At 38.4% G+C, this 24709-nt stretch overlaps 1 protein-coding gene across 2 annotated transcripts in view; it reads right to left on the bottom strand.

Annotated features, from left to right (window-relative positions):
* Positions 1 to 24709, bottom strand: part of RNF217 (ring finger protein 217) — a 113638-nt gene that overhangs the window by 55758 nt on the left and 33171 nt on the right. The window lies entirely within an intron of this gene.

The raw sequence follows: 24709 nt of genomic DNA, 5'->3' as shown, positions 1-24709 counted from the left end.
AAGCACTTCTGGCCCTGTCTGTTGGTCAGTCCATTCTTCCAGTCCAACTCCTTCAAAGTGTCCTAGGCTGCTCTGATTAGAGGGCATTCATTTATTTTTGTGTTTTTGTTTTTAATGCACCAGTTGCCAAAACTGTGTGGGCTGACCAAAATTCCACTAATCCCTACTATATATAATGGAACTATATAAATGCTGTCTAGTTTTTTAATATTCTCATCATTTTTGAGGGAGAATAGAAACATATTTTTCTTCCTTAAACCAAATAGATCTGGTTTGGACCTCACCTTCTAGAACTAATAGGAAACTGGGTATCTGTCGTATTGGGGGCCTGGAGTGTGGGGATGTGTTTGATAACAGTCTTGGGTGTCTCTTGTATGGCTGAGATTTTTTAAAGACCATTTGGAAAACTGCAAAAGAAAAATTAGGCTTTGTCTTATTCTCCAAATATGACCAATGTCAACATTTCTGTACATTTTTTCTAGAATATACTATATTTATTCTTTGTGCTTTCCAAATTTAATTTCCTATCTTGCAGTCCCATAACATGAGCATTTTCCACATTATTACCATCTGTATCATCATTTCTGAATATTGTATAACATTGCAAAAAGTAGATGAGCCACACTTAACCTGTGGAGGCTGTTTCCAATTTTGTGCTATTATAAATAATGTGGTTATGAATAACTTCACACTTAAAGCTTTTTTTGTATTTCAGATTACTTCCTTAGGATATGTAGATTCCTAGAAATGGAATTACTGGGTCAAAGTATGTGATTATTACGGGACTCTTGACACACACTGCTAAACTATTTTCCAAAAGCCAAATTTATTTACAGTCCATGACACTAACCACTTACTGCACCTTGCTCTATGAATGCCATCATTTAAAAAAAACAAAAACAAGCATGCAAAATAAAACAACATGAAAACCTATAAAACTTTTGCTTTTTTTTGTGATAAGCAAAAATGGCAGTATTATTTGAATGTGTGGTTTTATTTATTTATTTTACTCATTGTAACCTTTAATATATATCAGCATAAATATTGGTTGTTGTTTTTCCCTTTTCTGTAAATCTTCCAGCCATGTGCTGACCTGTAATAGCGTGGTGCTCTGTATATACTCTGCAGTATTCATGGAGGTTATATAACATTCCATGTGAAGTCAGAATAGTTTCCAGCAAGATGAGCCAAAGCAACAAGGCTGGATCCAGAATCCAACCCTGAACAGATGTTTGCTTGGCAGCTTCCCTGCAATAATTAACATAAGAAAGCAGGGCAATTAAAAAAATACAAGCAGATCTCACATCCATGAATCATGGTTCTGTAAATGTCCCAAACCATCTGGTAACGGGGCTCCACTCCTCCATTTTGAGAAAGACCGGCATGACAGTACGAAAGGCAGGGGCCTCTGACTCTTAAATCACTTCTCATTCTCTACCTTTTAATAATAGATAGTGATGTATCAAGCCCTCTTTCCCTGGACTCTATATATACTTCTCACAGGCACATACCACATTTTATTTACCTTGGTAGTCTAGGAAACCACCAGGACCCTGCTTTGCATACAGTAAGCACTTAGAATTTGTTTGTTGAAATAAATTGAAATAGAATCATCAAAGGCCTGGCAGATGTCTGACCTCAAGCCAGAGGATGTTTCTTAATTGTACTGGTAGTTGTTTATCATTGCAATAAACAGCTCTGTCTAAAGTCCTGCTGATGGTGGGAAGTCTGGCACAGGAAACACACCAGCCACACCGCGTACGAAGAGCAAAGAGAGAGAGAGAGAACAGTGCTTGGCTTCTGAGGCAGGTGGAGTGCCTTCCCAGCACGTAAGGTCCTTGCCCAAAAAGCTGACTGAGATATGCGGCAAACTGTGACTTCAGTTTGATAAACAAAATTGGCAAGAGACTATCATCTTAATGTACTTTGTTTTAGCCGAGGATTATTCGTCTCCCCCAATAAACAGATGGCAACAGGCAATTCTCAAAGGGAAAGAGAGGAGTGTCCCACCTGAATCAGCAACCTAGAGATTTTCATTTTAATGCCTCAGTATTATTTTTGATTGTTATATTTTCAAAGCATTTAACTACTGGTAAGATCAATCCCATTATTTTTAGGAAACATGCCAACTGCCTTCAATTCCACATCATTTCTTTTGCAAAATCAAAATCTTCACTAAGTCTCTGTACTTGCAAAAAATTGCCATAGTACTAACAAAAAAAAAGAAAGAAAAAAAAAAAGAATGCATGATTCTCCAAAGAACCCTGCTTCTTTTGGTGGGGAATGTTATTTAGAAACCAAGATCCAAACTTCAGATGAATTTATTTCTACTGGGGTATCATTATTGCCTCTAGACCCTATCAGAGTTATTAAATACACACATACATATAATTTTATATTTATATATTATATAAATTTAATATATATTTAAATATTTTAAAATATAAAACACATATTTAAGGTATTTTTCCGTTATTTTAAAGCTGATCATTTCAAACTGATGTCTCCAATTCTAGGCTAATGCTAAAGGGTTCTTTCTCACATCCCCTCACTCCATATTTATATCTCTTTTCTCCTATGGTGAGCAAATTGATATCAACATATTTATTTATTTGCTTTATTTTTCAATACATAAGAGTTTCTTTTTTAAAAAAATATATTTTATTGATTTTTTTACAGAGAGGAAGGGAGAGGGATAGAGTTAGAAACATCAATGATGAGAGAGAAACATCGATCATCAGCTGCCTCCTGCACACTCCCCACTGGGGATTTGCCTGCAACCAAGGTACATGCCCTTGACTGGAATCGAACCTGGGACTCTTCAGTCTGCAGGCTGATGCTCTAGCCACTGAGCCAAACTGGTTAGGGCCATATGTAAGAGTTTCTTAATTGCTATACCAACAAACTAGCAACAAAAAAACCACTACATAAAGATCAAGATTTATTTGAAATTCTCTTTGTACTCAAGAATACTGTATATTTTGCTGAGCACAAAGCACTGTGTTTAAAGTTGTCTGAATTAATTTTTCTGTGTCTTTACGCAATCAATTTTATAAGTTAGCTCCTTTATTTCCGATTATAGTCTATATTCAGGCTTGCTTTCTTTTTAATCTTTTTAATTTTTTATAAGTAAAATGTTAACATGGTTCAAAAGTCAAAACTATATGAAAGGGTATATAGTCAGAGCATTTTTACTCCTACTTTACCTTCCACCCCATTCCCACCCATCTCTATAGGTAACAATTACACTCTTTTTGGTGTATCCTTCCTATGTATCTTTTTGCAAAATTAAGCACTTATATTCATATAGCATACCCTTCTTTCACATTTTGTCCCAAAGTATTTTTAATCTAGTTGAAAAGATAAAGCATTCCCACATAACAGGCTAAGTAAAGAATGCAAGGCAGAATATCAGTGACAAAAGTAGTCCAGGAAATGCATGCACCTACTACTAAGCGTTCTGGTGGTCTTCAGTAAACTTGCCAGAGGTATTCAGATTGTAAACAAACTTTAACAATCAGTTCAAATGTGCACAGAATCCCAAAAGCCATAAACATCCAAAAATTTGCATTACCAAATATATGACAGAGTAAGAATAGAATTTTCAAAATTACCTAAAGCAAGCTGTAGTCAATTTTTGCACTTATTGCTGACCATAAAATGAGCTCTAATACGCTAGCACTTGACAGAAGGGTTATCACTATGTGGAAGACACTGGAAATCATAACTTCCACCTTAGAATTTTAAAAATGTTTAGTGAGAGTAGAAATAAGCTAAAAGTTCTTTTTAAAATAGAATATACAAGCTAATACTTCACTGTAAAATAGAAGACTTAAAACAAAGAGTTCTAATAAATAACTCTAACTGGCCCCAGAAGTAAAACTCTTTATTAGTGATATGACCTTTAACTAGAAATGGATTAAATATCCCGACATGATTATTTCTGGATTTAAAAGTAATTAAGTAAAGCCACATCTGATTTCGCATAAGGTTATCATAAACTTAATGGATTGGAGAGTAAAAATATATTTGTAGTAAAACATTAAAGTTGTATTATTATTTTAATACTACAGAACACTGATAACATATATGTGTCATTTTTGTTCTCTCTTCATAACATTCATGTGAGCTTATTTTTATTATAATTAGCGTTATTATTCCCATTTTGCAAATTATGAAATTAAGGCAGTTTAAAAGCGAAGTAACTTCTCTAGGGTCACAGAGAATAAAATATTGTCTATGCAGCTTAAAAATTAGAGTTAAGTCACCTATATGTGACTGTTCATCCTTTTTTCATCAATATTATATATGTGTGTTATTTTTAAGTCAAATGATTCTGACAAGGTAGATAATAAAAAAGAGACCCAACTCCCTCCATATTCTAAGAGAGAAAGAGTTAACAACTCTCATCTATTTCTTTTGTTATTACCTTTATATTTCTAGAGAATAGTCTTATGTTTTTATATTAGAAGATTTAAACTTAGAACTCTCATACCTTTCTCACCATTTTACTTATCTCATCCACCCAAGGGTTGTAACACAACTTTTTGTTAATTAATAACCCATACGTAGAAAACTGTGACTACAAGAGTAATATATACTATCTACTGCAGAGCCTACTAGTATATTATAATGATTTAATTTTTTATATAACTATTGCATTCCTAAGACATTTTCTTTGTTTTTCTATCTTCTAGCTTTCTATATATACTATCACTAATACTTCTTAAAGTTCTCCAACTGAATTATAAACTTTCCCTGAAGATTATTTTCTACATAATTAGAACAAATTCATCAAGTTCCATTTCTTCTTTCTGAGAGCACACCTTTTGGAGCCTCTGTCCTCTTGCTGCAGCATGGACTGGTGCTGAGCCTGCAACTCTTCTCCTATGTTACAAGCCCACAGCTTCCTGATTGCATGTTACCCGCTATCTTGCTTCATCTCCCCCGTGTTGGTGGAGAGCATCGTCATGGAGGCAGCACACAATCCATATTTCAGAGTGTGGCGGTGAGAAGCTGATTGAAAATCTGTGAGCCAGATCTGATTGCATCACTGTAATCATGTGGCAAGGTGGCCTTTTGGCTGGGAAATCACTCGTCAGCAACCATAGGTACTTCCCCTGGTGCTATCCACTCTCCAGAGAAGAATCCTCCAGTTTTAGACCTGGAAGTGTGGGGACGGCTGCCAGTGCTGGAGCCAGGGGGTCTGGAAGGTTCATTGCCCTTTATGTGCACTTGCCCACAGATCCCTATTTTCACTGCAGTGCCCCTCTCTCATCACTCTGGGCCTGCAGCACCCCTTCCAAAGCTCCAATTACTCTGACAGAGAGAGAATCACCTAACTGTGCAGGGTCCAGAAAGGTTAGGGGGGTGAGGTTCCTCTTCCTTATTCAGATTTCCCACTGACCCTACTACTTTCAGCTCCACAACTCATCACCATCTTCTAAATAATCTGGCTCCTCCTATTTCAAAGCTTTTCTGAGATCCCCTGGTGCAGACTTAACTTTCTTGTCGGTATCCCCCGCCCCACAGCCCCCCTTTTTTAAGCACTGAAGTTTCAAATAGCCCTGTTAGGTCAGCTATCCCTCCATTCATTTTCTCCTTTAAAAAGAGGTATGGATTTCTGGTCCACAGCTGTCTTCCCCCCTGTTCTCGTTGTCCTTGTGGTTTGAACTCCAAGTTTTGTGAATGCTAACATGTTTGGAAAGCCTTCAACTAAAATAAACAAGATATTATATTTTCAATGAAAATTCTTGTACTCAAGGAGATTTGTCCTTGAAGTAATATGATGAGCTCATTCTGGTATATCAAAATGAGATATGAATTAAGCTGAGTTTTGGAAGGGGGGGCAAATAAATAATTCTTTTTCTTTTTTTTTACTGAATACCAGTGCTCTCGGGATTACCAGGAAGTCACTTAATCTTATGGAAATAAAGAAAACTGTAACTTTCCTCAAATGTAAGGTGGAAGGCTGGACTAATAAATTATTAAAAATACAAAATAAAGATATGAAACAGTAGTACCTCTTGGTTCTGTACTTCATTACTTGATGCTAATGTCAAAGAAAGGGATCCTTCTACCATGCCTCTATACAGAACATAAAGCTCTTCGTAATACTTACATGTTACTCTATCACACACTCCTGAATAGCTAGCATTAAAAATAACTTGTGGTTCTACCTACAGAAACTCTAATTCTATTGTTTGTGCACTATTAGGTTGGATATAAACTAATAGTGCACAATCAATAGTGCACAATAAATTTTCAGATAGATTTTCAGAGCTAAATGCATATGAAAATTTTATTAAGGGAAATAATGTGGTAACTTTTGTTAAGTAAGTGATTCTCTATATCATTGGCTTTGTAATTCTATATACTTTATTTTAACCCTTTACCATTGAATGTGCTAATCCATTTATAATGCTATACTTGTGCCAAAAGAACTGCTGAACACAATTTGAATAGAAAGGTTAAAGTGATTGGTGCCCACACTGTAAAAATATACACACAGTTAAAACTTAATAACTTCTCAAAATACCAGTGGCATTTTAATATACATAACTAAGGAAGGAATTTAATCCCTATTTTAATCATAGGATCATATGTACTTGAGCTTAAAGGCCTATAGCACACATGATCCTTGGCCAAGCAGAGAGAAATGTGTACAATTCCCAAAATAGCATTACCTATCCAGGAACCTTTCTTAATCCATGATAGGTTACTATCTTTAGTTTATGCATTCATGTATATATTTTCTATACCTAATTTATAATTCCACAGGACTCTAATGCAGCTTATAAGAAAAACAAGGACAATAAAGTTGAAAAATAGGGGCTAAAGAACACCTATGTGGCCATTCACCAAAGAGCTAATGTTGATTAAACAGCTTGCTCAGGACAGCCCTAATTAAGTCCCAAATTTCACTTTGTTTTTCCCAGTGCAAAGACAAATGGGAAAAACCATGGCATAAATAGCTTTCATTATCCAATTTTTGAAGAAGCATTCTAACTCACTGGGAGAAAGATTTTTTCCTACGTGAATTTCTAAGAGAATTTGTATGACATTTCATACATTGAATACCATAAAAGGCAGAGTCATCAAATGTCATTTTCAAAAGATATTTTCATATGGCCATGTCTTTTTTCTTTTTAGTTGTTTGTACAGCGAAGATTTATGACAGCAGAAGGGAAAATAAGGAAAGAGAAAAAGTGCATGGGAGAGTCCAGAGAAAGCCAGATGCAAGTTTCCAAGAGTGCTCTCCCCGCGGAGTCACACAGAACGCAGGCTAAGTCCTCCAGCAACAGACAAGGTGTGTGAGTATCCTGGTTCATTCAGGAGCTCAGTACCCACAGTTTTTACTGGGAACAGCTCCTGTAAACTTCCTCTGCCTGGCATCTATCAAAATTCCAGACTCCCAGAAGTAAAGCAGGTTTTTAGGGAAAACTATATAGTGTGCACAGTTTAGGGACAGTGATGCACTCTAAGGGAAAGGTTTGTATCAGTGTAAGAAAATGCTTCCCACTCAAGTTTCCACATGTCAGCCAAGGAGCCAACTTGCAAGCAGGACTTTCTAAGGTTGGCAGGCTCAAGCCTGCTATGCTGAACTCTTTTCTGAACAGATCCCATTAAACTAAGCACTAACGGCCCACTGAATTGATTTCACAACTCATTAACGAGTTTGAAAACACAGTTTTAAAGTATCCCATTTTGAACACATAATATTGACACCATATTCTCCAAAAGGGCCTTCATTTTTCAGTTCCCTTGCATTGTAAAATTTGCCAGAGTGCTTTATATCTTACTTTCTCACTTCCAACTCAATGTTTAACCCTTTGCACTCTGCTGTCCCCTCTCAGGGGACATCGGAATTCTAGCATATCACTCGGATGTCCCCTCTCAGGGGACATTGCAGTTTATTAGTGATTACAGGGAATTGAGTTATTTCAACGCAACTTTTTGAGACATGCATGTTTCCCTGAAGTTTTATCTTGAAATGGCACAAGAAATTAAATCAAAATATCGTAAAATTACTAAGATATATACAAGAAATGTCAGCGGGTTTTGTGTCGGATTAAACAATAAACTACATATTCCCGATGTGGGACAAAGAAAACGGGACTGCATTGTGTGTTCTAACAGGAAAACACCTGGTGGCAGGCGTCAAACCACTTATTACTGTCAAACATGCACTAATCAGCCTGCAATGCATATTGGGGAGTGTTACAAAACTTATCATACTGTACAAAATTATAAACAATAAAATATTGGGTTTTTTTGCAAATATACATTCCTCGATGTCACCCAATTCATATAAGTCCAATATCATTATAATACGTTACTTGGTTCCAAAATTATACTAAATAATACGAGGGTCTGTAAATGCATGTTTCCGCCGCAAAGTAGCGTCGAGTAGCTGGTAGCCAATGTCCAGAATGGTTCGGAGTGCAAAGGGTTAATATTTTTGAGAAACTTTTAGATCTAGAAGAGTACAAAGAATAATGAAAAGCATAGTCCTGCCATCTAGTACTAGCTATGAATGTGTTATATTTGCTTAGACTTTCATTTATGTTTGTATGCATTTTAAAAAATACATAGTACAAATACTGATGTCTTCTTTAATCGGCCTCATTATTCTCATTTTCTTATTTCTTCTTCCAATGGCATCCACTGTCATTAGGTTGGCAGGCCTTCAAGTTCACTTTATACTTTTATGGACAAGTGTATCCATTTTAATAGACAGCCCACATATAGTGTTCTGTGCTGTGCCTTTTTCACTCAACATCTTTTGAGACTTACTTATGTTGGCAGATGAAGATTTAATTTTTTCAATTGAAATGCTATATAATATCTCATTATATGAATATATCCTATTTTATTAATACAATCTGTTTTGGGTGGATTTTGAGGTTGTTTCCAAATATTAGTTCTTAGAAATAGTTTACGCATGAATATCCCTGTAATGTTAGTTATGTGTGAATGAGTATCTCCAGAAGTAAAATTCTTGAGTCTTGGGAGAACTATCTCCTTTGTTACATTACTGTTTTCTTTACGACGATGTGAGGGCCAACGAGGGTGGCTCAGTGGCTGAGTGCTGACCCTTGAACCAGGAGGTCATGGCACAAGCCTGGGTTATGGGCTCGATTCCCAGTAGGGGGGCATGCAGGAAGCAGTCAATCAATGATTCTCTCTCATCATTGATGTTTCTATCTTTCTCTCCTCCCTTCCTCTCTGAAAGCAATAAAAACATACGTTTTTTTAAAAATTTAAGATGATGTGAAAATATGGAATATACAGACAACATAACTCTATGTAGTAGTATCCATATTTATCCACTATATGATTACATATGTACATATAGTTTAAATAAAATATAATAAAAATAAGAAGGGATCATACTATATACACTATTGTAATTTTACATTCGTGATTACTATATCATAACCATATTTCCTGTCTAAAATATTTTAAAGTGCTGCATATATGGCTGTCTCATTATTGAACCAATACCTACCATTCAGCATTTAGCATTTCCATATTTTCTCTATTATATAATATAGTGGTAAATATTTGTGTGTGCATCTGTGTGCATTTTTTATTATTTTCTTAGGGAAGCTCATATAATTGCTGACTTTAAAAGTATGAACTTTTAAAAAGATGTCTGATACATCTAATAGATAGATATTTTTACAGTCACTAATTATATGAAGAGAGATTTTACAAGGATGTAAAGTCATGCAGCCCAGGTTTATAGCTTTCTGAAGACATGACTTCAGACAGGACACTTTAAATGTGTCCCTTTGCTTCCTTTTCTAGAATATCGACAATTTTTGTTGACCTTCTAATAAACAATAGATAGTATATGCACAGAAAACTAAGTAGTTGCTAAGTCACTAGGTATTTAAATGGCAATGTTGATGGCTTTCTGTGAAAATAAAAACATGTGACTAAAAGGATATATACTCACAGGACCAGCTCCTCTCAGAACACAGGGGGTCTAAAGAATATCCTGAGCAGGGTCAACATGTTCGCCAGGAAGCAGCTTTGCTCATAAATTCAATCAAGCAAATGACGAAGTCCTCATCAATGCTATACTACAAATTATGTAGGAGATAGATGACCTTGACCTGAAATAGTATTAATTTTTAATTAAAAAGAGTACTTCCCTATATTACAAAAATGGATTCCTCAGAAAACTGTACCCCAGGTAAATGAAAGAGTCATTAGAGGAATGGAAGTCTTTATTACTGTCCATCAAAATGCCAAGTGTCTAACAAAAACTAAAAGTCTGATTTTTTAACTGTTTCTAACAATAATTGGCTAAAAGATTCAGTAGTCTCTTGAGGCTGATTATTCTACCAACAGCTGGATAATGTAATAAGTATACAGAAGAATTCATATCCTATTCCTACCATCAGTAAGGATACCGCTCAATTAATAGCTGTGCCAAATAATTTAATCATAATATTAAATAGGGGAAATCAGAACTGTACATCAAATATAATTTGATTTATTTAGATGTGCCTTGGTTTCCTTAGCAACACATACCTCATAGAGTTTTCCTGAGGATTTAGGGAGCTCATGCATTCATGGCATTTAGAGTAAAACCTGGCATGCAGTACAAATTTAGTAAGTATTAGTTATTATTATCATTATTATTCAAAATCTCTTCCCATCTACTCTACAGTGGTATTTTGATAAAAGCACCGAAGAGCTTCGCATCTATCCTGGAATACCTAGCTTACTCAGGGCCATCCATCTTGGCCAAATCCCGGGAACACTATGAATGATACTTCCTGGGGCTGTCTACCTGAATGGCGCACACTCTGGAGTGTGTAACATATAAGCCCTGAATTTTATCCAGATACAGTTTCCATTTAGAGAATAACAAGTTATTAAGTAAAAATCTTAAATATATTTTTTTTTGGTAAACAGACTGGTTGACTTCATATAACTTGCATATGTATTTTGGATGGACTGTATTTCTAGGATGTATACTAATTTCACAAATAATTAATTTTCTGTCTTAAAGCAAAACTAGTAACTGCTTTTATTTATTGGTGGTGTTACATGTCCTTTACCTTACAAACATTATCCTGAAAATAAATAATGACCATGTGGGGATTTGGACCTTGAACTACTTCACAAAAAATCTTGTGTCCTTTCCAGTTGCCACTCACTGAATGATTAAAATACTATGAATACACATGGAGTATTCTTATTATATCCCTTGTCTCAGAATTCATAAAATATTCTCTTTACTATATTACTTAACATGAACTAGATATGGTAGATGAATAAGAACTGTGCAATGAATAAATCTGCATTAAGAAACAGCAGAAGCTTTCAGATATTTTTTTAGTTCAATCATACTTCCCAAATTCTGTCAGGTAAGATACTCAGACTTAAAAATCTTCATTCTGTTATGCTTACCAGGACAGGTCTTTGTAATGCTTTATTTTAGTACTAGAGGCCTGGTGCATGTGCACTGGTGGGGTCCCTTGGCCTGGACTGCGGAGATCGGACCGAAACCGGCTCTCCGACATCCCCCGAGGGGTCCCGGATTGCGAGAGGACAGTTCTCGGGTGACACACCCTGGAATTGGGCTCCCTCCTCTCTGGTTCAAGTTGTGTCACCCGAGAACCCCAGCTGCCAAGTCACTGCAGCTCAGCAGCTCCTGCGTTGAGCGTCTGCCAAAATAATTTTGGCCAGCTACCAGTTGGATGGTCGAATGGTCTGATGGTCGCTTAGGCTTTTATATATATAGATTATATATACAGGGTGTCCCAAAATAATGTATACACACTATAACAGCCGATAGCTCAAGTTTGAAAATGAAATGTTTTTTAATAAACACTTTATATTAACATAACCAATGGACACAGACACTGGGGCGGTGGGGGCTTGCCCAGGGTGGGAATGGTTGCAGGGGGGAGGGGTGTCAATTGGGGAAAAAGGAGACATGTAAAACTTAAGATAATTTTTAAAAAACACTTTATAATTATTCAAAGTGTATACATTTGGGGGGATGCCCTATATTTAAAATATTTAGAAATACCTAGAATGCCTCACTTCCTTTTTTTAAACACACACACACACACACATACATACATACATATATATATATATATATATATATATGTATAAAATTGATTTCAGAGAAGAAGGGAAAGGGAGAAATAGAAACATTGATTGGTTGCCTCCTGGACGCCCCTTACTGGGGGATGAGCCCGCAACCTGGGTTTGTGCCTACACCCTCTATCCTCTCTCTCTGCCCCTGCTGCCTCAGAGAAAACCATGGCCCAGGAATCAAACCTTATGTAACCTTCTGGTCAAGGCTCAACCACTGAGTCATGAAGCAGTGCCTCACTTCCTTTCTATTCCTTAAAGTGTCTTACTGCTTCATTTTAAGGACTAGTATCAAACCACTTCTGATCATCTCTTTTATTTAATCTAGGCTTTTAGTAAAATTCAATATATAGTTGTTCCATGAGTATCCTTTTGAAAGGAAAAAATTGGCTTTTGATTTAAAAATAATTTTTGGCCAGCACCTCCTGATGTGTCCCTTTCCATTCCCACTAACATGCATATGAAGACAGAGCAAAAAGACCAGAACCCAGCACCAACAGGCATGGCTGGCAGTAATATGCTACGGGAGTAGACAGAGGAGGAAGAGTAGAGGAATGAAAAAACAAAATGCAATGGCAAACGGAAGCTGTAAGGGAAAATACCATGAAAGAAATAATACTTGGTTCCCAATAAGCACTCATTTTAAAGTTAAAAACGACTATCTCAGAACCTAATATTTCCTTGTTCTCTCACCTAAAACTTCTGTATCTAATTCAATGAAAGATAAACCTACACTAAGGCGTGTTTGCCAATGCGTTCTGACATCACCTAACCAAGAGCTTTTTGAGTTATTACATAACATTGTTAACAAAGCTAAAATAATCAGATCAAGAAACTGAAAGTCACAACCGATGGCACCTGACTGACGAACAGAAGGTAATAAACAGTGGCTGTGGTTACTCCCTGCATCAGAGAAGGTGAGAGCCCAAGGACACTCACTATTGGCTTTTAGTCTTTAACTTTCTACTGTCCCCTAAAGATTAACATTTTTGTGAAGTAAAACCCTACACAAAACTTTAAAATAAAATAAAAATGACTGTGGATTTCTGCTTCCTTCCTATTTCACATCCCCACCTCATTTCTTGAATTCTTGGTTCACTTGATCACCACCATCCTATCTTCAAAATCATTGCTTTCCAAAATGATTTCGTTCTAAACAATCTGTGCAGTGTCTGGCATGCCAATAGCTTAGTGTGTTAACATTTCCAGGTTACAACTGAATTTTACTCCTGTCTTTTTGGAGGTACATCTTAATTGACATCATAAATCTAAGAGCAGAATTTTAGGCACCAATGCAGACGAGGGAGGGTTAGACTTTGTAGCTGGCAGGTCATGCCTCCGAGCTCTCATCTGCTGCCCCCAAGAACAACAGCATTAGGGAGACTCCTAAGGGCACAAAAACCCAGCCCTGGCTTAGCCTGTGATGTAATGAGGTGGCTGGAAACAAAGAGGCGAAAAGCACTTTCCTATAAATGTTGCTTCAGGCATTAAATACCTGGGCCTAAGGGCAAGTATATATTTAAGCAAAAGTGGATGCTTTTTTCCTTAAATTCTAAAAAAATCCACTGTTTTGTATTGAATTTTAAAATCTCAATGGAAGAAGCATTTTGAACAAAACTTCCTAGCGTTTCCACGTGACGTATTTGTACCAGAATAGAAGTTGGTGCAAAACGCAATGCTCCCTTGGCTACTTCATGAACTGCTTATTGAGAAGACAATTATAGTAATGCAGATATTTAATATCATAACTTTTTACATCAAATCACTTCATACATTACAGTTAGCACATTAATACTGAACATATTTCATCAATAATAAGCCAAAAATAATAAAAAAACATGGTATACCATTCACTATGTTCTGAAAGTTCCTATCTTAAGAGGAAGTAATTTACAGTCACACTAACAGCTTTCTATCTACTACTAAATAACACTAGCTTTAATACTTTAGGGCAAACACTCAAGGAGACTAATTTAAGAAGATGCCACAGCTCCCCTTTCAATTCTGTGAAATGGATGAGATGCTGAGAAAACATACAGTACATCCTGAGTGGCCAGCCACCTGCTGTCCATTCTATTCTCTGTAAAAGCCAAACTGCCAATCTGAAACCCTGTCTGACCATGAGATTTCAAGAAAAGGAATGCTGAGCTGTCTTTGCATCAGCAAAAGTTGGAAAAGACAAGTATGAACAACAACAACAACAGAAACGTGTTTACTGAAACCAGTCTAAAACAACTGGAGTAATAAGAGAATATGAACATTTTTAACAGTTCTTTAATGTAACATGGATAAGATCAATTGAAAATAAACTTTCAAGAATATAAAGTTTTTGCAGAAATTTCTCTCAATGAATGGGCACAGAGAGGGAATGCAGCTTGTTAGCTGTTTATCTCTGACAGTAGCTGGGAAAACAAAGGCTTTGATATTTGATCAACACATGTCTGCGTGTTTCAGAGGCATAACACAATCGATACAGTGGTTCTCAACCTGTGGGTCGCCACCCCTTTGGGGGTCGAACGACCCTTTCATAGGGATCGCCTAAGACCATCGGAAAACACTTATATAATTACATACTGTTTTTGTGATTAATCACTATGCTTTAATTATGTTCAATTTGTAACAATGAAAATACATCCTGCATATCAGATATTTACATTACGATTCATAACAGTAGCAAAATTACAGTTATGAAGTAGCAACGAAAATAATTTTATGGTTGGGGGTCACCACAACATGAGGAACTGTATTAAAGGGTCGTGGCATTAGGAAGGTTGAGAACCACTGCAATAGGAGGAGGAAGGGAGGGAGGGAGGGGAGAGAGGGAGGGAGGTAGGGGGGAGAGGGAGGGAGGGAAGAGAGGGAGGAATAGAGGGGGGAGGGAGGAAGGAGGAGGAAAGGAGGAGGGAGAGAGACAAAGAAGAGAAAGAAAAGACGATATATATCTAGTTATAATACCGAGTATAGTCAGCTGTTATGAACCTAAGTCTGTGGCATCTTGATGCCCTATTACATGAATATAGCTCTCCATGGCGGATATTTATTCTCCCCTCCCCCTCTTGCCTCCTTCTTATTCTTCCTAGAAACAGACGCATCATCCAAAGAAGAAATCACTGCTGCTTCTAAGCAAGTGAAAACAATCTACTGTCCAGGTGCCATGTCTGTCAGGGGGCTGGACAGCAGGTGTTTGGAAGAAATGACAAGGGCTCGCTCCTGCAGCACAAAGAAATCTGCCCCTTTTGTCTACATCACCTACCTTTATCCCTTTCGTGAACCTGCTTACAAGTGTGCCTGAGAGAAGAAGAAAACTAGTTCGACAACAGCCTTGATTTTCCTGTCCTGGGCCTTCACCCAAGTTCCAGCATCAGCCCCATGAATATGAGGGGAAAAAATGGTGCAAGGTCAGAGAACAAATCCTCTCATCCGTACATCCTCGACACCTCTGCTCAGAGAAGCCCACTCTACCTCCTTCCTTGTTCTTTGTGAGCTAATTATATAAAATTACATGTAATGTAGTGCAAAAATTCACATAGTAAGGTATCATTTTCAAATATTAAATCGGGAAAGAACATTTTAAGTAATAACTGATTGCTAATGTCAGTAATAAGAAACTAATACTCCCATGCATTGCTAGTGGCATAGTAAATTAGAAACCTTTTTGAAAAGTAATTTGGTGACTTCAGTTCAATATGATGGACTGAGCTGATAGGAAAAATCTCTCCATTAGACACAAACACATAAAATTACTGAATAAGATAAAAACATTTTTAATACCTAATCTTGAAACCCAGAGAACACAATCTCCAGAATCCAGAAGAAAAAGGGATCCAGAAGGCAGGGGCCAGTTACAGGCGAGAGCTGAGGCCAATCAAAGGAAGGAAAAGGATCAGTCACAAGGAGATCGTGACCTGAGCTAAATGCACGAAGGGCTTCCCATCAGCCTCCACTGGAGGAAAAAAGAGAGACATTCCAAGAAGTTGGGAACCGAGGCCTGGACTGTGCTCAGGGCTGGATGCTCAGACTCATAGTCCCCCTGTGACTCATGGACCCCAAACAGAAACCTGGATAGATGACTGGTCTGGGAGAAGCTCATGCCCTACTTCTTTTAAGTCCGGTTCTGTAAACTGGAGCACAGGGGATGTCTCTGGGAAACAATCCCAGGAAAATGCCTGTAACCCCAAGAAAGTGCAAGGTTAAGAAGACAGAAACGCACATGTGAGAAGCATTAGACACCGTACACTAGAGATTTCTGCATCCCAGGCACTGGAGGCAGCAGGACACTCGGAAAAAGACTAAGCAGGCTTCCAATGCTCAAACGGATAAAAGGAAGAATACAAAACAAACTACAGTATTAGGCCAGAATAAGGCTGCTGCATGAAAAAAAGTAAAAAGGGGTGAGAGAGAAATAGAAATTCTAGATGAAAAGCAGAGCCACTGAAATAATCCCACTGACAGCATCCTAACCGGGGACGGTGCCAGGGAAGTGAGCTTCCCTGTTGTCTTTTCAGTGGCCCTGCAGATAGGAGCTGAGTATGACTAACCGCCTGCATTAGATGATGCCTCTCACTGAAATTTCTCAGTTACCATGTAAATTTTGGAATCTTGAGAAGCAAGATCAGGTCGATTTTCTCTTCATTCAATACAACTTAAACATCTCCAACATAAAGGGATACTCTACTGCTATGTTCCCCTCATTACTCACACTTTTTAACCCATATGCTTATGGGCAAAACCTCTCTGAGGAGCAGGAGCTCCTGGGAAGCATTCTCAGGCCTCCGGCCACTGGCAGGAGCTGCCGGAGAGGATGCAGACTTTGCCGGCACTTTGCTGGGCCTGGCAGAGTGCCTCAGAAAACATCTACTGAATTAATAGCCCATTACGGGGTTCTTATAAACGGACACCTTTTCTTACCTATGCCTCAAGGCCGCAAGACGGACACAGAATAAATTATCTTTACCTGCATTTTAAATACTATTCCTAGAAAGTGTAATATAAACCACGCCTGAATTTGTCCCACAAATCATTAATTTCCCATAATTCCTAATTAACCTTGAATGCCTTATGTTCTACAGAAAACCATATTTAATTAATTAGCAATCTATACTTAAAAGCTTTTTACTCTATGTCATTCAATCAAAGAGACTAACATACATTCGTATTTAGGATTCATGGTGTAGGAATTTCTAGCACTGCATCTTAAAAAACTGAAGATTAAGTGTTTCTTCCAAAGGTTTGGACTTAAGAAAAATTTCTTTCAAAGGACTTTCAAAGGAAGCTTTGAGGATCTGTTATTGCAAGCTCCAGTGATAACCACTTGATGACTGAAAACCCAATTCCAATATCTGCTGCTATCACCAAAAAATGTTCCTGCAGAGCTCGGGTTTCTCATCCTGCTGCCTGCAAAACAGAGAGTCTATCTGCTTTCTCATCATCCAGGAATTTCACCTTGTACCCTCATGTTATGCAAGATATATCTGTCTTTAAATTGCAGCGTCAACATCTTTCCACGGAATTTCCTTATTCTTTGATGTCTCAGTGTGCTGATATTTCAATGTCAAGAAGCCCCGGACACTCCCCCGAGTGATCTGAGGCATCATGTGTGAGGTGCAGTTTACAAAATCAGTCCTTTCCAATGTAACTATAAACCCTACACAGGTCCTTTAGAAAATTCCTTTCCCCCCTTTTGTCAACTATTTAAAAAAAAACACACACCTGAATACAGGGTGGGGTAAAAAAAAAAAAGGTTTACAGTTGTTCATATGGAAGAAAATACAGTAATTAATAAATAATAATAAAAGAATAAACTCTGTGTCATGTACTCACAACTGTAAACCTACCCTGTATTTGTGTGACTACAAAACAGTGAGATTGACTTCTTAAGAAACAATTCAGAAGTAATATTTCAACCTAAGCTGTGGCCCTTGGCCTTTGTGTATGTATTTATGCATGTACAAGTTCACCTCTCCCTTTGCACAGAAGGCTTGTAATGACCATAACAGAGGATCATTAAAAAGCTTCAGCCAGGCCAGCGAGCTCAGTGATTGTCGACCTATGAACCAGGAGGTCACGGTTCAATTCCCGGTCAGGGCACATGCCTGGGTTGCGGGCTCAATCCCCAGTTGGGGGTGTACAGGAGGCGGCCAGTCAATGATTCTCTCTCATCATTGATGTTTATCTCTCTCTCCCTTTCCCTTCCTCTCTGAAATCAATACAAATCTATTAAAAAAAAAAAGCTTCAGATCCTCCCAGAACTTAAGAGCCTTGTTCTTCTTCCAATGATGTTATCATGGCTTAGAACACTTCTGTACCTGCCTTTAGGTGCAATTTCTTAGACAGGCAAGAACATTGTTCTTATCTTGAATTTGCCTGGCATTTATTCTCCTTCCAGCTAGGGCCTTCACTGTTCTGCCGACTTCCCCTCCACTTCCACCCCCATCCCTCTTACCATGTGATTCATCAGCCACAGGAAAACTACCCTGGCAGGTGTAGTTGGAGGGTAAGGGCAGAGGAAAAGCACTTAGAGTTGGAAGGCTAAGGTGCAGGAGAGAGGAACCCACCCTGTGATGACAGCCATCACTACACAGGTCCACCATTAACTGTAGCTCAGTAACGGGGTTACAGGTGGATACAGGCCCAGCTGGATACAGAGAAATTACCACTGCATGCCATGTTTCTTCTAATAAATGGTTTGGGATCTGTTATTTATACATTTATCTAAAACTGCCCTAGTGGATTTTTGTCCAAAACCCCCTCTGAGAAAGGTAACCATATTTGATTGCAGAATTTTAAAGAAAAAAACTCTAACTCACCATTAAAGAAAAAAAGATCAGAAGCAAAAATCTAATTAGAGGACATGCATTTCAAGCGCAGAGTTTTTCGAAGTTGAAATCTTTTGGTTGTTGGACAATGAGACTAAACATAGATGTTGGGATCCATTAGTTCTGAGTTCCTATCACAGGCAGGCTCCCCGAACATCTCTAAAGTTCCATTTCTCCTCCCAATCCATTGACCTCACACGGAGATTTTGAGGACTAAAGGACAGTATAAATGAAAGGGCACCGTATGAGCTCTGACAATAGCTACTGACAGACACTCAATAAATACCTGGCTTCTCCTTTTTTACAGTTACCTTTTGAAGATGATAATGATGTTGCTGTCTATCGTCGTTGAGTGTTTATTATGTATTAGTTACTGCATCGCCATCCTATATAATAAAGAGGTAATATGCAAATTGACCCTCATGCTGTAAGACCGTCACAAGCGGCTGCTCTGTGTGGCTTCCACCAGGGTTCCTGCGGCCCCACAGGGGCATGGGGGTCCTGGTGGCCGCTGTGCCTGGTCCAGAGGCGGGGCATTGGGGTGGCACTTGACTCGGGCCATCTGGCAGCGTGCCAGCCATGCGAGGCAGGACTCCAAGAGTTGGAGTGGTCCCATGGCACTGAGGTGGGGGCGGGGTCACGGGTCTTGCACGATTTCTCGCGACAGGTCATAATAATAAAAGCGTAATATGCTAATTAGACCAGACGTGCTTCCGGACAAAGCCGGGGTTGTGAGGGAAGCCCGGGTCCCGAGTGCCAGAGGGTAGCCGGGGGAAGGAAGGCCTATTCCTGCGTGAATTTCTACACTGGGCCTCTAGTTATAACATAAGAACCCTGAGGCTTAGGGAAGTTACAAACTTTTCCAAGGTCACAAGACAATAAGCCATACCCTTCTGACTCCAGAGCCAGTGTTGTTTTCCACAAATGTTTACTCCCTTCTCTTATCCGTTACTACAGAAACATGCGGACACTCCATTCTGCTTCTTCCTGACCTGAACTGTGAATAAACCTATCATGTGTAACAATGTATTGAAAAGCATAAATCCCAGGTTGCCAATCACAGCTATGTATGTCATACTTCGGTAATAAATACAGAAAAATATTCAAAAAATATGAAAAACAAGAACTGTTTTTATTTCAATCAATGCATTGTAGACTAAATGCTAATGCTCATCACTAAGTCATAGTACTGGAAGTCAAGACTTTAAACCTCATCTACTATACCCACATATCTGATTCTTAGCCACCTTCACATGGCTGGGCATGAGGGTGTATATTTATGTATGTGTATGTGTATGTACTTGAATGACAACTTTCAAGTATAGATTGCTAATCAATTAAATATGATTTTCTATAGAACATAAGGCATTCTAACATAATTAGGAATTATGGGAAGTTATTATTTATGTGGCAAAGTCGGGTTATATGTATGTGTATGTATGTATGTATACATATCCTATATAATAAAAGGCTAATATGCAAATCTACTGAACAACAGAACAACCAGTCGCTATGACGCGCACTGACTACAAGGGGGCAGACGATCAACACAGGAGCTGCCCCCTGGTGGTCAGTGCACTCCCACAGGGGGAGTGCCGCTCAGCCAGAAGCCCTGAGCCAGGCTCACAGCTGGCGAGCACAGCGGCGGTAGCGGGAGCCTCTCCCACCTCCACAGCAGCACTAAGGATATCCAATTGCCGGCTTAAGCCCGCTCCCCCTGGGAAGCGGGCCTAAGCTGTCAGTTGGTCATACCCCGAGGGCTCCCAGACTGCGAGAAGGTACAAGGCTGAGGGAACCCCCGAGTGCACAAATTTCGTGCACCGGGCCTCTAGTATAATATACATGACAGCAAGTTCACTACTTTCTAAGGCAGGTCACTCAATCTTTGGCCACCATTATTACTAAATCAATCTTTATAATATACAGCCCAATTTTCTTCACTTTCTCCTTATCCTACAGTGGGGTTTCCAGACTCCATAGCATCCTGGTAGCTCTTACCTATCTGATATATCTGCCTTATACTGTGGATCCAGAACTATCACAATACAACCAGTGGCCTCCTCTGACTAACAGAGTTGGCAAGCCTCTCTCCTTCAACTACATATAACAGAACCAAATAGATTCCACAATATACATTAAGTACTTAGTTACATTCCACTCTAATGTGGGATATGAAGTGTTATAAGCCAGCACACAAGTCATGCGGACACTGGCAGAATTTAGAGAAGAGAGAAGAGGAGAAGGGACTCAGAGAGACTTCCAACAGGAAAGCAAAGGGCCAGAGTTCAGCTGACAATGGAAGAGAACAAAGGAAAGTAGGGTGGCAGCAACAGAAGTAATAGGGTCAAAGGAAATAACTGGTGATGAAGGGAAGGTATCCAGATTGGAGGTAAATGAGGAAATGAAAGCAAAACAAAGCACAGTGAAGCAAGCAATTCTTCTAAGTCCTGTTGAGGGTGGGGGTGGGGGTGGGGGGTCCAAAAGAGCACTGAAATAGAGACACAGAAGCAAAAGTACGACAGGAAGTCAAAGCGACTTAAGCCAGTTAGAGACCATGAAGCTTGTGATGAGCGGAGTGGAAGGCTTAAGGTCATGGTTTACTTAACTCACAAGTGAGCACACTGTTCCAATGTCTGGAAAGTGGCAGCTAAATTCCCCAGCAGCCAAAGAGGCTTCCTCACACTCAATAGCAACTCACCAGACAGGTAGAACTTCATTTAGAAGCTAACAACTAGACAAAGATTGGGATAACCAAAGTAGGCCACCTTGGGTTGTTATGCTTCCCAGTGTTTTGCTCTCTAACGATACCAAAATAATTTCATGCATACCATCCACTAGGAGTTTGACGTTTTTAAAAATTTCTGTAACTAAAGATCCTATTTCATATTTAGAATACAACAGCAAAAATTAGATGGGTACACTCCGCCTTGATGGAAACACAGTAATTCTAGAGGTCTGCCTCAGAACACCCCCTCATCTGTCAGGGATAATTGATGGGGTAACATTTGTTCTCCAGCTGCTGTGCATTTTTTGACTTATCGTTGCTCTGGATCACACCACTCAGCATTAAAAGATAATCATTTTGTTTCCCTCAGCACAAATAATACAAAATCAGTGATGCACGGAGGATTCTATTACAACGTCTTGCTATCACACAGGGAGAAATCCTATACCTCCTTCATATTTGTAGACTTAAAAGGGAAAACCAGACAAGTGTGTGAAATTCTAGTGGGCAATAATCTCTAATTTTAATAACTGTGATTCCAAGTTTTAACTTTATATTTTAATACTTAAAAGAGCATATTTCTGAGAATTATCAGGGGTTAACTAAATTACTCCAACTTATTTCTGTCGTATTTTAAATGCTAGTTGACAAAACTGTATCACAAAATAGTATCTTATCTGTCATGTCATAAGATACTAATCGGTGGTAAAATTACTATGGCATTCCATGTGCCAGTCTTCACCAGACCTTCATTCTATGGTTCTCAAATGAAATCCAACGCACCTAAAAGCACAACTCCACTTATCACTGACCTCAAAGGCATAGCCTCTGAAAACAAATGGTAGCAGGAGTGGAGTATGGGGGGGAGGGGGAGGGGGGAGAAGGGGGGAAATAATAGAGAGATGGATAACAAGGAAAAACACCTTAAGAAGATAGAAAAATATATAAATATTGAATTCAGGATTCCCTAATAGAACTCTAATCCTCAGAATACTTTTGCCTTCTTTTACTTCCCTTATGAGAAAAACCTTATAAATCAGCAGCCGGTAAGTATTAGTCAATAAGGAAATCGAAGAACAATTTAAAAATTAATATTCTGCAAAGTGCCAAATCAATAAGTAAAAGGTAATCTCTGAATTGATGATTGAAAATTTGTGACTCTTATAGTTCAAGGCTGTTTTGAAATTTTTAGATTATGTGCAATAGAAAGATAGTTCTCATATATTACACTTCTATACTTTTCAAACACCTTATAGCATTAAAAAGAAAAGGAGGAATAAAGATATCTGAGATAAGTATCTAATTCTTCAAACCTAAGATTTAAGCTTAATCTATTTTTTAAAAAATCTTTTTACTATAATAATCCATTTAGGACTACCTGTTCCCATTATAAAGCATGTTTTAAACTGGAACATGGAAAACTTCCTCGAAATGTGTTGGGTCATGAAATTATTTCTACACCCTTGAAAACATGCAGAGAGTCCACATTTCAGTCAATATATTTGGATAAAATACATTCTAATGTGTCTATTTCTCTAATATGCATACAAGTCTGAAATGTGCCATGTTTTCCTAGAATACTTGATTAATGTAAGGACACAAATTTCCTTAAGAAACCATGAAAAAATAACATTTAAGGGTGAACAAGTCAACAGTTGTGTTTTTCAAAAAATAATAAAAAGTTTCCTATTTATATTCATATAAAAATGACAGTGGTCAAATTATAACTCTTGTCTGACACCGCTACTACCTCCTGTTGTATTATACATAGCACATCATATAACATTATGTTTTAGTGCTTCTTAAACTGGAATCTAATATACAGTGACTACCACTGTACTCACAGATAGTTTTTTTTAAGTTCTGAAGACAGAACTCCTCTTCAAGTGACGATTTGTGCCTTACACCATTTAAATCGGATATGTCCTTAGATTCTAGATCCTTAAATAAATTAAAACACTGATTTAAGATCAAGATAACGACACAACATGGCAAGTTTTGTACTACCAACTGCCAGGGGCTAAAAGGAAAGTAACAGAGCTGTAAACGCAGAAAGTAAATATTAAATTATGAGATCCCATTCTATAAACTGGGTTTATCAGTAGTCCCAATGGAGACAAGGCTGGAGAGAACCTAGTCATAACATGACCAGTGGCAGAGTAATCAGGGCAGTTTTCATCTGCACTGATTTAGTTTCAGTGAAAAAAAAAAGTTCATTATACTCAACTGTTCTTGTTAATTTGTAGTTTAGTTATTGGCTGTATAACTGCATTGGGCTCTACATTACAATTTGTTTTAGCTCTAGACCTGTGTGAGAGGAATAAGTATGAAGCATGTGGAAAGTATAACCAGCTGTTTGTGTATATATTATAGAGTTAACTCTATAGCAGGGAGTCCATGTCAATATTTTTCCTTTAAAGGTGATCTGAATATTTCTCAATTTTAAGGAATCCTGCTCCCCACTTTCCAACGCAGTCTCTACCATTTCACCTGACTGCACAGCAGCCCTTCAGCGCTCCCCTGCACTGTGAAGATCAGGCTAAGGTGGCTCTGGGAGGTTACCTGCCTGCTCGTAGTTACACGTCAGGTTCTGGCTGACCACAGCGCTTTCCCCTGTAACACCACACTAACCATGTCCGAGAGGTGGAATTACAGTATTAAAGCTTGGGAGAGAAAAGGAAAGACCAATTGTATTTTGCTATTTTTCTAAAAGAAGTGGGAGAGATGAGAGAAGAAACACATTTATAGATCTTCACAAGGCAACAGGCATCCCGTGAAACTGGAGGAGAGAGCTGCCCCGCCTGTCAGCTAGGAAACCATGAATCCCTGCCAGCTCCGAGTGCCAACTGCCCCCTGCACCTGCGGTTAGCTGCTGATGTCACAGGCAGGCTAAAAATGGAACCTGTTTCTACAAGAGGAAATTGGAAATGAAATTTCCCAAGACCAACCACACTCGGGACTTGATTAGGAGACTCTGAACCAGAGCTAACAAGAGCCAGCAGGCCCTGCTTGTCCTCAACCATAGCATATTTTTCCTTGTGCG

This window comes from Myotis yumanensis, unplaced genomic scaffold (assembly GCF_028538775.1).
Source record: "Myotis yumanensis isolate MYYU_CA2020_CCGP unplaced genomic scaffold, mMyoYum1.0.hap1 SCAF_6, whole genome shotgun sequence".
NCBI lineage: Eukaryota > Metazoa > Chordata > Mammalia > Chiroptera > Vespertilionidae > Myotis > Myotis yumanensis.
This window is presented reverse-complemented; position numbering and strand designations above follow the sequence as displayed.